The 17374-nt window shown below is 40.5% G+C and overlaps 1 long non-coding RNA gene across 1 annotated transcript in view; it reads right to left on the reverse strand.

Moving 5' to 3' along the window:
- LOC138974299 (uncharacterized) overlaps positions 1-16798 on the reverse strand; it is a 78043-nt gene extending 61245 nt beyond the window's left edge. The window contains exon 1 of the long non-coding RNA XR_011458385.1: positions 14174-16798. This is a non-coding gene — a long non-coding RNA (uncharacterized lncRNA). The remainder of the gene's footprint in view (positions 1-14173) is intronic.
- Between the last annotated feature and the right edge of the window lie 576 nt (positions 16799-17374).

Consider the following 17374-nt stretch of genomic DNA (forward strand, 5'->3'; position numbering starts at 1 on the left):
TCAGCGGTATGTTTGTTTGCAATTTGTTAAAGGTATATGAATGGTGCCCTATTTGAATTGTGTTAAGATAAAGACACGGACCGTATCGTACATATTGGGACACACATGTCTCAGCTTGAGCCCCGTGTACAGGGGCTGGGGAAGAACTTAAAGCTGTGATTCTAGACGCATACTTGAAGGGTCCAGCACAACAGACGTGGCCAACATGCACACAACGACAACTTGGCTGACTGCACACAGCTCATTACAACATGCTGCACGTGCGAGCATCAAGTTGTGGGTCGGGATGCTGGTTAGTGGAATGTGTATAATGTTGACCTCTTTTTTTCGTGACGTTGTCTGGTTTCTGTGTGTTAAGGGAACTTGTATTGCACCACAACATATTTTCTTTTAGTATTTCTGTATTTTGAAGGAATAACATTTCTAACACACACAAATCACACCGAACTTTGGCACCAAATCCTAGCTCATGCCCCTCTGGCTACACCCTCCCCCCCTCCCCTTTGAAGTCACAGTAATTGTGCATGATGAGAAAGGCAATATCAGCAACATGGTATACATACCAAAATAGAATCCATACAAAATTAACACACCAACTAAACACGATGGTATAGTGTGCAGCAGCAACATATTTACTGTACTAGCCATTGTTGGAACATTGCCTCAACCCATGCTTTACGTTTTCCACAGCACATTTCAACATTCTCGTGGTCAAAATAAAATTGGGGGGGGGGGGGGGGGGGGGGGCGAGAGAGAGAGAGAGAGAGAGAGAGAAAGAGAGAGAGAGAGAGATATATATATATATATCAGAGATATATATATATATATATATATATATATATATATATATAGAGAGAGAGAGAGAGAGAGAGAGAGAGAGAGAGAGAGAGAGAGAGAGAGAGAGAGAGAGAGAGAGAGAGAGAGAGAGAGAGAGAGAATACTACATGGCTTGCTGTGTCGTACCAGATTTACACGAGTTGTTTTTTTAAATATTGAACTGCGAGCGAAAGCGAGCTGTTCACTATTTGAAAAAGCAACGAGTGTAAATCTGGTAAGACACAGCAAGCCATGTAGTTTTCTGTTTATCCTACATACTGTTATTACGTGTATTTTACTGAAAATGTCCTGCATTCGAGGCAGCTAAATTGAAGACGCTTGTTTTAGAACCTCGATCTCTTCTAAAGCCTCGTGCAATCTATTACGTCAAAGCAAAGAAACGTCACTCTGAAAGTGTGGCGTGACGTGTTAGTTCTAAAGATTCATCGAGGGTAATTAGCGAGCGCAATTTGTGTTTCTATAATGACGTTTGTCTCGGTGACTTTGGCATCATAAGCAGTGGAAAAACAGGTCCCTGCCAGACTTGCTTGCCATGACCTCATTTACATGATATACACACGTGTGATTTGAACGATTATTATCTCACGGGTGTCTCTCTCACGTATGTAGGATAAATATATATATATATATATATGTGTGCGATATATAAAACATCAGAAATTGTGAAAGAAACAATTGAAAGTCATCAGAGACTTTCTTCCGAGATTTGTTAACATCGCTTTGCAGAGAAAGAGAGAGATAGAGAATACTACATGGCTTGCTGTGTCGTACCAGATTTACACGAGTTGTTTTTTTAAATATTGAACTGCGAGCGAAAGCGAGCTGTTCACTATTTGAAAAAGCAACGAGTGTAAATCTGGTACGGAACAGCAAGCCATGTAGTATTCTGTTTAGCCTACATACTGTACTTACGTGTATTTTACTGAAAATGTCCTGCATTCGAGGCAGCTAAATTGAAGACGCTTGTTTTAGAACCTCGATCTCTTCTAAAGCCTCGTGCAATCTATTACGTCAAAGCAAAGAAACGTCACTCTGAAAGTGTGGCGTGACGTGTTAGTTCTAAAGATTCATCGAGGGTAATTAGCGAGCGCAATTTGTGTTTCTATAATGACGTTTGTCTCGGTGACTTTGGCATCATAAGCAGTGGAAAAACAGGTCCCTGCCAGACTTGCTTGACATGACCTCATTTACATGATATACACACGTGTGATTTGAACGATTACTATCTCACGGGTGTCTCTCTCACGTACGTAGGATAAAAATAAGTATCCCTTCACAGACAGCCTATTGGGAGCATCAGACCCTCCTCAAGGGTTATATATATATATATATATATATATATATATGTATAGGTTACAACACGAGTGGTTTTTTATATGGCTTGTATTTCAGTCAAGACCCAGCGGATGAATATCATCGGGAGACACGAGCCTTTGGCGAGTGTCTCTCGATTGATATTCCCGCTGGGTCTTGACTGAAATACAAGCCATATAAAAAACCACGAGTGTTGTAATCTGTATATCCCATTCTACCATCAAACACAAAGTGTAGACTACTAGCGGCACTGTTGCGATCTGTGCAGGGTAAAACTGTTGCCAGCGAGACTTAGCCCTTTTGCAACCTTAAACTAAGTGACCGTCGCTGAAAAAATAAAACGAATGAGTGCATCGATAAGTACGCGGTAACACTACTTTCAGACCATTTAAAAGCTTTAAGTAAAGGTTCATAAGTTGCAAGAAAGTAATGAAGTCGAATAGAAATTAATTTAGTTGAAGCGCACAATTCTTTTGTTTTGCGTTTCAGGTCGGCAGAACGGGCGAAACGGGTTTGGGACCCATTTGGCTTACTCGATTCAGAATTGATTCCACGTTGTTTTTCTCGAACGTGTGTAATTAGGCTTATTGACAGAGAAGCAAATCTTAGGGAACAAATATGTAGGTTTAGATTTAACCATTTGCTCCCTATTTGAAATGTATCTACGTGATTAACTGTTTTGCGAGTGTGTTTGCATGGATGAACTTAAACTGGTATGGGTGAGAGGAAAACGCGACCGACACGTCTGTCACCGCCGATTGATTGCATTTTGAAGGAATATGACTGGATTACGGAAAAATATGTGGACTTACTGCAGAGCCAGGCAAAAGAGTAGACTTGCTCGCAAAACATGTGAAACAGCCGATGTTTGATAGCTGAAGGCGCACACCGGCAAAACACACTACCGACAGATTCTCAAAAGTCGTCTGCTAACGATGCAAGGGGAGGGTACTCGTGTTTTTGTTTTGGTTCGCTAGCATCTGGTTATCTTGTAAGTTGAATGTTCGTTTTTTTCGACCTGCATTGCATTCATTATGAAAGAAACTTTTGCTTATTGCATCTCATACATCAGATCAGTTCTGAGATTCATTTTTGCGTGCAACTGATATGGTTTTCTGAGCCGTGCAATACGATTTTAGAACTTCATACAAATGTGTCACATTGTTCGGCGCGAGCGAGGTCAAAGGTCGGGAGAAAAGTAGTCCTTTGCCCAAATCGGAATCTGCACTATCATATATTTTTTGGAGTCCATGATGTATTTATTGAGCTATAAAAATACAACATATATACCCATACTGAAGTAACAGAGACAAAGAAGGGAGGTCATGGGATATATCTATATATATATATAGAGAGAGACTCAGACTCAGACTCAAAACTTTATTACAAAAGGATAAAGGTTTTAGGCAAAGCCTATTCTTCCAACCTGTCCTTTATACAACACATAAAGACAGACGCACATAAAAAAATATAAATTCAATCATATAAAATACAGAAATACATTGTATGGAATGCAACACAATGTGCATTTAAGGAATTACATAAGGAGAACTCAAAAATTACAAAATTACATTGACATAGTTATACCTTTCATTTGGGAATAAAGTTGCTCCGATCAGCTACACATCCGTTAACACTAGTACAAAATGTTTAACAAAATAACAATAAGAGAGAGAGAGAGAGAGAGAGAGAGAGAGAGAGAGAGAGAGAGAGAGAGAGAGAGAGAGAGAGAGAGAGAGAGAGAGAGAGAGAGAGAGAGAGAGAGAGAGAGAGAGAGAGAGAGAGAGAGAGAGAGAGAGAGAGAGGGGGGACAGAAGAATTGCCCATGCTGTGGTCAGAACAATTGTTCAATCATAATTGAAGGAATTCAGGAGCGAAGTTCATTTGTCTGTGTATGTGTGCAACAGTATATAAAGGCGATAGGTACATGCAGTCTGTGTATGTGTGCAACAGTATATAAAGGCGATAGGTACATGCAGTCTGTGTATGTGTGCAACAGTATATAAAGGCGATAGGTGCAGGCAGTCTGTGTATGTGTGCAACAGTATATAAAGGCGATAGGTCCATGCAGTCTGTGTATGTGTGCAACAGTATATAAAGGCGATAGGTACATGCAGTCTGTGTATGTGTGCAACAGTATATAAAGGCGATAGGTGCATGCAGTCTTAGATAGAAGAAGCTTGATCGTGCAGTCTGCATTGTGTTTAGTAGTGCTTCGGCCTCGTCAAACGAAAGCTGACATTTTGGCAGTTAAAACCTTCGTGATAAGATCGACACAGTACTGGTCACCCCGGCCTCAGACTCTTCTTGATAAACCTCTGAAGGCCAGCAAACTACGGGAAGAGGGGGGGGGGGGGAAATAAACTCCTCTGCAATATGCAAGACACAGAAAAAATGGCGAGCAGGTTCTAGTGCTTTTCCAAAGTGTTGCGAGAAACAGACCACTTCGGCGAAATATGATTAGCAAGGGGGAAAATGTGGGTCACGCCCTCGGCTAGCCCTCAGGACAACATGGCCTGAACATGGCCACGTCAGCAATCTCTGATGTGAAACAACCCTGCAGATCTTTAACACTTCACCGGGAAGGAGGGCGTGGTTCATTTTCCTTTTTATCCGAGTTGTTTGCGATAGACAGAATGTGCTTGGTGTTCAAGGTATTTTGGAGTTGAAGATTTTGTTGAGTTACTGATCGTTAAACATTCATGTCAAGCGTTACAATGAGAACGGATTTATTTTAAAATAAGAAATCGTGTCATTTGAAATCATCACGAAACCATTCCAGAACGGCACGTTGAATTTTACTATGAAGATCATGTAGATTGTCCATTATGTGTCTGCATTAACCTTTGCCGGTGGTCGTGGGTCCGTGTGTACCCAGAAGGGTGTTTAATTGCAAATATCTCTTAAACTAGTTGGAATTTTTTAATGAGCTTTTGCAATGAGAATGCCTCAGGCACCTAAAAAGCTCTTATGTCCTAAACTTTCAGCGAGAAGTAATAAACAAAACAAAAGGTCATATTTAGACTACAAACATCGTGGGGCCGTGCGGACCCATGTTTCTCAAAGAAGGACATGAGAAGCATGGGTCCCCACGATGACTTCCGTGTGTAGTCGATAACCCGGACGGGCGAAGGTTAAGAAGCTGTTTTATGTATGAAGTGTATAATCATTCTACACTACTCGTCATAAAAAAGTAAACACATACATTTAGCTGTAGATCTTTGTGATGCGGCGAGTTATAATAAAACCAAGTATATTGCCAGAAGGGTAATTCTTTTTCCTACCGTATGAAATAAAGCATTTCATTTTTCATTAATTCGTGTTTATGCAGTGGACCGGAGACCTAGGATACCCACCAAAATCAAATTCGCAAAAGCAATTTTGCAGACACTAAAATACATAAAAAGTCAAAATAAGTAAAAGTGACCCCGTTTTTGATCTCAAATGGAAGAACAACTCATTTTCTACTCATATAAATTGATTTGGTTAAGCGGTTGTGCCTAGTAGTGTTATTTTGCCATTTTGAAGAAGACTGGTGTCAGCCTCGTCAGAAGCCGTAAAAGGCTTGTTTTTGCGTCATTTTGTGTGTGCAATGTGGGTAAAAAGCCCGTAGTGTTGTAATGGCTAGTTGTATTCCTTTTACATTTGACATGAATATTGTTAATACAATTGCAAAAGAGTGTGATAAATATGATGGCGTTTTGATGAGTTCGGTGGACGTACTGGAACTTTTCAGAAAAGTTTGATTAAACTGTAATAACTCTTTTCAGTATAGTTTCAAAACTTCAGCATTTTGCAAACTTCAACACAAATGAATATTACAATTGGGGATCAATTTTGCTACAAAAGCAACAACGCGCTTGGGTAGTACTGAAATGTGATCGCAAAAGAACAATTACGAAAAACAGGTCTTCCAACATCAAAACCCAGTCCAGCGCATCAAACTGAACTGGCACGCTTATTATCGCTGCACTGGATTGGGTTTTGATGGTTCAGACACATTTACATCTGGTGTGAAGCAATCTGGTGTCGGTAATTTAAAGGCAGAATTGTGAAGTCATTGAAACCTACGCCTGCTGCATTGCGTGTCTGGTGCTATGGACCAAAACAAACGGTCAACTGAATGTGATAAACCATATAACGAAACAAACGGTCAACTGAATGTGATAATCCATATAACGAAACAAACGGTCAACTGAATGTGATAATCCATATAACGAAACAAACGGTCAACTGAATTTGATAATCCATATTACGAAACAAACGGTCAACTGACTGAATGTGATAATCCATATAACGAAACAAACGGTCAACTGAATGTGATAATCCATAAAACAAAACAAATGACCAACTGAATGTGATAATTCATAAAACGAAACAAACGGTCAACTGAATGTGATAATCCATAAAACAAAACAAATGTGATAATCCATAAATTTGAGCGCTTCAACAGGAAGCAGAACGGAGCAAGAAGCTTCTGTTGTGCTGCACCACCACTCTGGAACTCTCTTCCCTTCTCTGTCAGACACTGCACCTCTCTCAGCTCTTTTAAACAACAGTTGAAAACTTTCTTTTTCACAGAATATTACACCAACCTGGCCTAATGTCTTCTTCATTCCATTTCTGCACATACTCCTCTCCCATAAAGTTGTTATGATTGTTGAGTGTTAGCTGTGTATGTTTGTATATATATAGTGTGTATTGCATATATGATTATTGTGTGAACAGTCCATGTGGTGATTTGTGTCTGTATGATTAATTTGTTTTATGTAGGTTGTACTTTTAATTGTTCTATTCTGTATATATGTTCTTTTGTAAAGGGCCTAGAGCCATAGGTTAGGCACTTAAAATGGCCAGTTATTATTATTATTATTATTATTATTATTATTATAAATCAAAATAAATGGCAAACTGAATGTGATAATCCATATAACGAAACAAATGACCACTCGATGAGATAATCCATAAAACAAAACAACTGAATGTGATAATCCAGAAAACTAAACAAATGGTCAACTGAACGTGATAACCCATATAAAACAAAACACACGGCCAACTGATTGTGATAATCCATAAAACGAAACAAACGGCCAACTGAATGAGATAATCCATATAACGAAACAAATGGCCAACTGAATGGGATAATCCATAATCCATATATAACAAAACAAACGGCCAACTCAATGTGATAATCCATATAACAAAACAAATGGCCGACTGAATGAGATAATCCATATAACTAAACAAACGGCCAACTCAATGTGATAATCCATATAACAAAACAAATGTCCGACTGAGTGATATCCATATAACGAAACAAATAGCCAACTGAAAGAGATAATACATAAACCAAAACAAACGGTCAACTGAATGTGATAATCCATATAACGAAACAAACGGTCAACCAAATGTGATAATCCATAAAACAAAACAAATGATCAACTGACAACTGAATGTGATAATCAATAACACGAAACAAATGGCCGACTGAATGTGATAATCCATAAAACAAAACAAATGATCAACTGAATGTGATAATCCATAAAACGAAACAAATGGCTGACTGAATGTGATAATCCATATAAAGCCTGTCCTTAATTGGACGAAGTCGACTACGCGTAGCTCACTTCGCGAAGCTACCGGAACTAGACTTCGTCGCAGTCCAAGGGAAGGCACTATGGCGGAAAAGAGAGTTATCTTTTCATGTCTTGGCGTCTCAAATGCGCGTAGTCTCGACCAGCGCGTGGTGTGCTTCTTTCTGAGTACTTTACGTCACAAATTGTACTTTACGTACTTGATGATGACGTAAGTTAATTGTATGTGTTCTATTTCGTTGACTGAGCACGACCGGGACCAGTTGGCGTGAGCGCTAGGATTTCGAGTTTCATTCGACATGTCAATGCATCGCAGTATGAAATAATACAGGTAGGAGGTTAGTTCTTGTACTTTGGGTCAACCAAAGTCGATAAATGCATTCTTCACTATGGTATTGAGTCTGATTTCGTCGTCCATCTTGAATCGAAAAGCACTCTTCTTTAAAAAAAAAAAAAACTTCGTTGCGAGCTACGGCGAAGCTTCGCATGTCAAAACTTGAGAAGCGATGTTGGGGTCAAAGTATCACGCCGTAGCTGCGGGGTTTTGGTATAAAGACTTCGCGAAGCTTCGTGTAGTCGACTACGGGCTCAATTAAGGACGGGCTTAACGAAACAAATGGCCGACTGAATGTGATAATCCCCTCATCCGTCTCGCCTTGCCCCAGTGAACTTTTATTAGAGGTCGACGCCCGTGTCACTGTATTATTTTGCCATTGCCGAGCTCTTGGAATGGGAAAGGTGAAGCTGCAAAAATGTCAGCTGACAGGTACACAGGTGAAGAGTATGCAGAGAGTCAAAAGGTCTGTGAGCGAGGTGTTATTTGGTAAATTTGCTGACTAATTGAATTTCAAAGTCACACTTTTTGTGAGATAGTTTGGCCTTCTGTCCTGCAGGTTTCATGATTGTACGCCTCCTAGGGACTCTTGCTTGCCCGCAGCTTGGTAATACCCTTACAACAATGATTGTACGCCTCTTAGGGACTCATACCCTTACAACAATGATTGTACGCCTCTTAGGGACTCATACCCTTACAACAATGATTGTACGCCTCTTAGGGACTCTTGCTTGGTTATACCCTTACAACAATGATTGTACGCCTCTTAGGGACTCTTGCTTGGTAATACCCTTACAACAATGATTGTACGCCTCTTAGGGACTCTTGCTTGGTAATACCCTTACAACAATAATTGTACGTCTCTTAGGGACTCTTGCTTGGTTATACCCTTACAACAATCATTGTACGCCTCTTAGGGACTCTTGCTTGGTAATACCCTTACAACAATAATTGTACGTCTCTTAGGAACTCTTGCTTGGTTTATATACCCTTACAACAATCATTGTACGCCTCTTAGAGACTCTTGCTTGGTAATACCCTTACAACAATGATTATTTTCACCATGATGTCAGTTTATTAAATTCGCGGAAGCTCCGTGCTGCTAGATATGCCCTACCAAACTCTTTATTTTGCTTTTCCATAAGCAAACGTATATCTGTTTTGAATAGTAATGATGCATCTCTCAGAACTGCTGTTTTGTTTTCTTCGCGCTTAAGCCCCATGGGCAGTCTTTCCTTTTCGCTGCCTGTATGTTCTTCCCACTTTTTTCTCTGTAGTTTCCTCTGTTCTGCTTTAGCACCCCCCCCACCCCCTAATTTGTTCTTCTGGTTTATTATTGCCATGTCCACCATCATGAAAATATGTGTAATGTTGTATTGTTTGGGTCACATAGAATAAGCTTTTGCCTGAGTTCGTGTCCTAGTTGCACACTACCAATTGTTTCTTGTTATATATTTTGAATACATGTTGTTTAAACCAAACGGTTTATTCATTGACAACCATGGCAGTGTGATGCAACTTAAGCAAAATGACTGATTTACTCTCTTGTGCAGTCTGTACAAATATCCGCCTTTACATTTAGGCTAGAACCGTTGTCTGGCAGTTCTTGTTGTGACCCTGCAATATCCAATCCCCTGCGTGAAAAGCGGAAAAACTCACATGACCAATAAAGTGCCATTTATGGTCATGTTAGTGTGTCAAGGCCAATTCTCCTTGCTCACGGTAAAGACAGAGTTGTCTGATCGCACTGTGGGTCGCCTTTCATTCAGGACACTCGATACGCTCGGCAACAGCTTGAACCCACAAAGCCCCTACCTAAGCAAAACTTGATTATGCTGACATCATGTCTGGGGGCCAGTGGGGGCCTTTATCTGGCGTGTTCTATAAATAGCAGATTGACTGGCGGCCCAGACGACACGACCCAGTCTCGGCCAGCCTGGCGATAGTGCAGGCAGTGTGCTGTCATTGGCGGACAGCGGCGTGCACCAGTAAATAAAAACCACCTTCGCAGCCCCGCTCACTAAACAAAATGGCGCGCGTGTCACTCCCCCCCCCCCCCCCCCCCCCCACCTTTGATACATACAGACAGGTCTACTTTTATTTCTCATTAGGACACTCTTCATTGCATTTGGACATGATAACACTAGACTCAGATAGAGAGACAAATAAACAGACAGACAATAAAAACAGACGGACACACACACGTACGCACAAAAGCACACGTACACACACACACACACACACACTCACATGCGCACACGCACACACACGAACACACACTGACCCACACACCCACACACACACACGCACACACACACACACACGCACATTTTCCAGATTAGATTGCTGGTCTTATTGGCCTGTCCTGTGTGAACGATGCTCGGTGTTCAACAGTTCACATCATGCATGGCCAGTCTATGCAATGTCCTCTCTGCACTGGCTCACATTGACTGACACACGGACATGCAGCGCAAAGGCTGGGCTGTCTGCAATCATGTCTCTGTTCTTTGACAGGTGCCTTATTTTCCTTGTACATCAACCTGTCAATCCTCACACATGCAGCCTGCCGGTGACAGCCTAGCATAAGAGCATCTTCCTGCCCGGACTCATATACCTAGCATGTACAGCCTAGCATAAGAGCATCTTCCTGCCCGGACTCATACCTAGCATGTACAGCCTAGCATAAGAGCATCTTCCTGCCCGGACTCATACCTAGCATGTACAGCCTAGCATAAGAGCATCTTCCTGCCCGGACTCATACCTAGCATGTACAGCCTAGCATAAGAGCATCTTCCTGCCCGGACTCATACCTAGCATGTACAGCCTAGCATAAGAGCATCTTCCTATTCACATGTACCGTGTGTGTGAGTGTGTGTGAGTGTGTGAGTGTGTATGTGTGTGTGTGTGTGTGTGTGGGTGTATGTGTGTGTGTGTGTGGGTGTGTGTGTGTGTATGTGTGTGCACGCGCATGCGTGTGTGGGTGTGTTTACATGTGCACAGTCATATTTCTCATAAGACTTTGCTATATTTTGAGGAAAGAGGGCTACCTTCAGGTGTTCATACCCGGACTAGTATATGTGTTAGTAATCCGACTTATACAGGTCTTTATACTTTCTTGAAAACGTCCATCAGCAAACACATTCAGTTGATTTCCTCTAATTCTGTATTGTTCTGTTTCCCACATCATATCATGACTGGTGGTGTGTGTTTGTGAGTAGCCTGTCTCATGGTGGTGTTTGTGAGTAGCCTGTCTCATGGTGGTGGTGTGTGTGTAGCCTGTCTCATGGTGGTGTGTGTGTGTAGCCGGTCTCATGGTGGTGATGCAATGTATTGACGACAATACGAGTGTTTTGACAAGTCTTCATACTGTTTTGAAGTTTTATGACATTATATTGTAATACAAAAATAGCATTTTAAATACGACTGGAATCATCTGCTTTAATAATAGTTGTTTATTTGGTGTTGGCTCTTAATTTTAAGTGATGATCTGAATGCTGCGGGAATCATCTGTTTTTATAACAGAAGTTTGTTTTGGTGTGGGCTTTTTTAAAGTGTTGATCTTAATGCTGCTGGAATCATCTGTTTTAAACTAGTTTTATTTTTAAATAGTTATTTAAATTGCGACTGGAGTCATATGTTTAAATATTACTTTTTAAGTAGCAATTATAAGTACATACCACTTTCATCACCTATTTGAAATATTACTTTTGTTAACAGTATTTTAGATTATTGCGTGAGTAAAAGTTTGATGCTGAAGGTAAAGGCAATTATAATGACGATGATGTTATCGATGCTGGTGGCTTGACAGACGATGACAATGGACAAAACAATGGTTGGATTTGTGTTGTACGATCAATGCTATCGTGGATGAATCAAGTGACACAATTGTATACATATAGCAGTCAACACAGACAAGCAGACATGCAGACAGACAGTCGGACAGACAGACAGACAGACAGACAGACAGACAGACAGACAGACGGATTAGAAGAACATTTGTTTACACACACACACACACACACACACACACACACACACACACACACACACACACACACATACACACATACACACACACATATAGAGCAAGCACAGCAGAATAATTTTGATGTATTTGTGTTTAATGAATATTCGTGTACACAAGGCATCAGTCATGACATACACTTTTCATTGCATACATTCAAGTATGAGTGTTCATCGCAAATATTGAAGAAGCACAGCTGTACAGCAAGCATAACCTAAACTGGCCATCGATATATCATTGTTACAGTGTTTACAAAAGAGAGAAAATCGTTCACGAAAAGTTATGAGAGAAAACCAATTGCAAACAAAATATTTCGAGCTGCAAAGGAAAGAGGTTGAGATGTTACAAGACAACAAACCTGGACAAAAGAGTCCGTTGGAAATTAATATTTTTGTTCTATTTTACTTTTCTGCTTTTGGAATTCGCGCCAATAGTTTTATACACTACTTCGTTTACTTTTTGTGTGGACATTGTGCAGTGCGGAGGTTACGGTTTTACATGAACCACTGTGAAAGATGGAGCTTGATGAATATTGTTATGCTTTTCCTCCATGATTTTGTATTCATGTTTTTACTTATAGATTTTCTTACCCGTTTACTTTTTTGTACATGTAATATGCATTGCCTAAGGAAAAAATGAAGTACTGTTAGCTTGGCTTTTAATAGTAAAACCGATGGGCATATTTTTGATTTCTGCTGTATTAGTTCACAATATATAGTTATAAGTAACAACCATACGCGATTACGAACGGGGATTCTAAATGAACAATTTATGTCCAACTATCTGATTGCTTGTAGCACAGTAATGTTGTTTTTTTAATTTTCTGAAGTGTTCACCGTTTAAAGGATTATTTATTCATTCGTCAATTAATGAAATAACAATTATGTATATATTTATTTCCAAGTGCATGTAGATTCAGACTTTGAAATGGCTCGATTAATAATAATGAAAAGCTGCATGTGACCGGATTAATTTCATGACTGTCCTTGCATGGATGATAGCACTGGTACCATGCACTCTGGGAAGACGCCACTTGCTGAATGAGACTGATACAAGTCAGGCACGTTATAGATTACTCATCTCAACAAACGTTCCTAAGACGCCACTTGCTGAATGAGACCGATACAAGTCAGGCACGTTATAGATTACTCATCTCAACAAACGTTCCTAAGACGCCACTTGCTGAATGAGACCGATACAAGTCAGGCACGTTATAGATTACTCATCTCAACAAACGTTCCTAAGACGCCACTTGCTGAATGATACCGATACAAGTCAGGCACGTTATAGATTACTCATCTCAACAAACGTTCCTAAGACGCCACTTGCTGAATGAGACCGATACAAGTCAGGCACGTTATAGATTACTCATCTCAACAAACGTTCCTAAGACGCCACTTGCTGAATGAGACCGATACAAGTCAGGCACGTTATAGATTACTCATCTCAACAAACGTTCCTAAGACGCCACTTGCTGAATGAGACTGATACAAGTCAGGCACGTTATAGATTACTCATCTCAACAAACGTTCCTAAGACGCCACTTGCTAAATGAGACTGATACAAGTCAGGCACGTTATAGATTACTCATCTCAACAAACGTTCCTAAGACGCCACTTGCTGAATGAGACCGATACAAGTCAGGCACGTTATAGATTACTCATCTCAACAAACGTTCCTAAGACGCCACTTGCTGAATGAGACCGATACAAGTCAGGCACGTTATAGATTACTCATCTCAACAAACGTTCCTAAGACGCCACTTGCTGAATGAGACTGATACAAGGTCAGGCACGTTATAGATTACTCATCTCAACAAACGTTCCTAAGACGCCACTTGCTGAATGAGACTGATACAAGTCAGGCACGTTATAGATTACTCATCTCAACAAACGTTCCTATCAAGATACAAGTCAGGCACGTTATAGATTACTCATCTCAACAAACGTTCCTAAGACGCCACTTGCTGAATGAGACCGATACAAGTCAGGCACGTTATAGATTACTCATCTCAACAAACGTTCCTATCAAGCTCCATTGTTTCTGTTTGCAAACAAAATGGTGACTTACCTTACTCTTGCCTTGGGTTACTGTTGTCAGTGTTTGTGCGTAGTTACAATAGTATCCATGGAAACACATTGTTGTTACCCTATCAGACACTATTGTGTATTGTTATGTTTTCATAGCATGTCTTCGTGACGCCTCAACACATGCTGAGACAGCATTATTTCTTCGATGATTCTTTCTTTGGGTGTCATTGACATAGTAGTCATCAAAGCCTTTGCTCATATATACAGTATCACACTGTGGATTTAGGGCAGTATTTCTTCAAAACGTCTGTTTTGTCAGTGTTGTAAACAGAAAAGTCATGTAAGCTAGTCTCACATGATGTCACACTGTACATGGAGGGCGACTAGTTCCATGAATCCAAGTCCGTGAAAACGTTGCATGTCACTTGCATGATGTTGACAATCACAGATCTCTATAGACAGCAGTTTCTCAAAGCGTTGTGTCTTTCCATAATCACATAGTGCATTGAATTTTAAACACACTGTCTTTCCATAATCACATAGTGCATTGAATTTTAAACACACTGTCTCTCCATAATCACATAGTGCATTGAATTACAGACATACTGTCTTTCCATAATCACATAGTGCATTGAATTACAGACATACTGGCTTTCCTATGTATACTTCATTGGATAACGAAAACGACTGTCTGCATGCACAAAGTGATTGTATTTCAGGCGGGATTCCACGTGATTTGTTCAGCGTGTTTGCCTATTTAACGTTATGTTGAGTAAGATTGGGATTGCCAGTTAACTTACTTACATTTATGTAGAGTAAAATTGCCGAAATAGCCAGGAATTCTACTTCATCTTATATATATATATAACAGCTGTTCTCTGGTTGATAATGAGGGCAAAGATGATCATTGCAGTCCATCGCACGTTGAGTCACAACACTTTGCTGCACACCGCTGTGAAAGTTTCCGCCACAATATGGCACAGACTATATAAATTGTATGTCCGTGATCATGGCACTGTTTCCATCAACACGGCATGCACTGTTTCCGTAACAAGACCCAATTGTATGCTTGTCGTTCTGTTATGTCCGGCAGTTTTGATTGATTGTTTTTCTTCCATTCCCTGATCACGCCTTGTCATCATAAATTGAGAAAAATCTCGAGTGTTGTCAGTAGTATTTGCTTCGTCCATTTTTCGAAGCGACCACTATTCAGAGATAGTCACAGTACCAATCACCATCAATAATTGGCCACAATTCAGAGATAGCAACAGTGTCATTCACCATCAACAACTGGCCACAATTCAGAGATAGCAACAGTGTCATTCGCCATCAACAACTGGCCACAATTCAGAGATAGCAACAGTGTCATTCACCATCAATAACTGGCCACAATTCAGAAATAACCACAGTACTATTCGCCATCATTAACTGGCTACAAGTCAGAGATAGCCACAGTGTAACTCACCATCAATAACTGGCTACAATTCAGAGATAGCCACAGTGTCATTCACCATCAATAACTGGCTACAATTCAGAGATAGCCACAGTGTCATTCACCATCAATAACTGGCTACAATTCAGAGATAGCCACAGTGTCATTCACCATCAATAACTGGCTACAATTCAGAGATAGCCACAGTGTAATTCACCATCAATAACTGGATACAATTCAAAGATAGCCACAGTGTCATTCACCATCAATAACTGACTACAATTCAGAGATAGCCACAGTGTCATTCGCCATCAATGACTGGCTACAATTCAGAGATAGCCACAGTACCTTTCACCATCAATAACTGGCTACAATTCAGAAATAGCCACAGTGTCATTCACCATCAATAACTGGCTACAGTTCAGAGATAGCCACAGTACCATTCACCATCAATAACTGGCTACAATTCAGAAATAGCCACAGTACTATTCGCCATCATTAACTGGCTACAAGTCAGAGATAGCCACAGTGTAACTCACCATCAATAACTGGCTACAATTCAGAGATAGCCACAGTGTCATTCACCATCAATAACTGGCTACAATTCAGAGATAGCCACAGTGTCATTCACCATCAATAACTGGCTACAGTTCAGAATAAGCCACAGTGTCATTCACCATCAATAACTGGCTACAATTCAGAGATAGCCACAGTGTCATTCACCATCAACAACTGGCTACAATTCAGAGATAGCCACAGTGTAATTCACCATCAACAACTGGCTACAGTTCAGAGATAGCCACAGTACCATTCACCATCAATAACTGGCTACAATTCAGAAATAGCCACAGTGTCATTCACCATCAATAACTGGCTACAGTTCAGAGATAGCCACAGTGTCATTCACCATCAACAACTGGCTACAATTCAGAGATAGCCACAGTGTAATTCACCATCAACAACTGGCTACAGTTCAGAGATAGTCACAGTACCATTCACCATCAATAACTGGCTGTGGTGAATAGTGTTTGTCCATTGTCAAGGTCCACTCCGCGTTGTAAAAATCCCAGTTCACCTTATACCGTCTCCAATCTGGTCAGGCTTTGACATGAAATTAGACCATGACTCCATGTGGTCACATACCAAACATCAATTAGACCATGACTCCATGTGGTCACATACCAAACATCAATTAGACCATGACTCCATGTGGTCACATACCAAACATCAATTAGACCATGACTCCATGTGGTCACATACCAAACATCAATTAGACCATGACTCCATGTGGTCACATACCAAACATCAATTAGACCATGACTCCATGTGGTCACATACCAAACATCAATTAGACCATCACTCCATGTGGTCACATACCAAACATCAATTAGACCATGACTCCATGTGGTCACATACCAAACATCAATTAGACCATCACTCCATGTGGTCACCTACCAAACATCAATTAGACCATGACTCCATGTGGTCACATACCAAACATCAATTAGACCATGACTCCATGTGGTCACATACCAAACATCAATTAGACCATCACTCCATGTGGTCACATACCAAACATCAATTAGACCATGACTCCATGTGGTCACATACCAAACATCAATTAGACCATCACTCCATGTGGTCACATACCAAACATCAATTAGACCATGACTCCATGTGGTCACATACCAAACATCAATTAGACCATCACTCCATGTGGTCACATACCAAACATCAATTAGACCATGACTCCATGTGGTCACATACCAAACATCAATTAGACCATGACTCCATGTGGTCACATACCAA

Source organism: Littorina saxatilis, linkage group LG8, assembly GCF_037325665.1.
Source record: "Littorina saxatilis isolate snail1 linkage group LG8, US_GU_Lsax_2.0, whole genome shotgun sequence".
Taxonomy (NCBI): Eukaryota; Metazoa; Mollusca; class Gastropoda; order Littorinimorpha; family Littorinidae; genus Littorina; species Littorina saxatilis.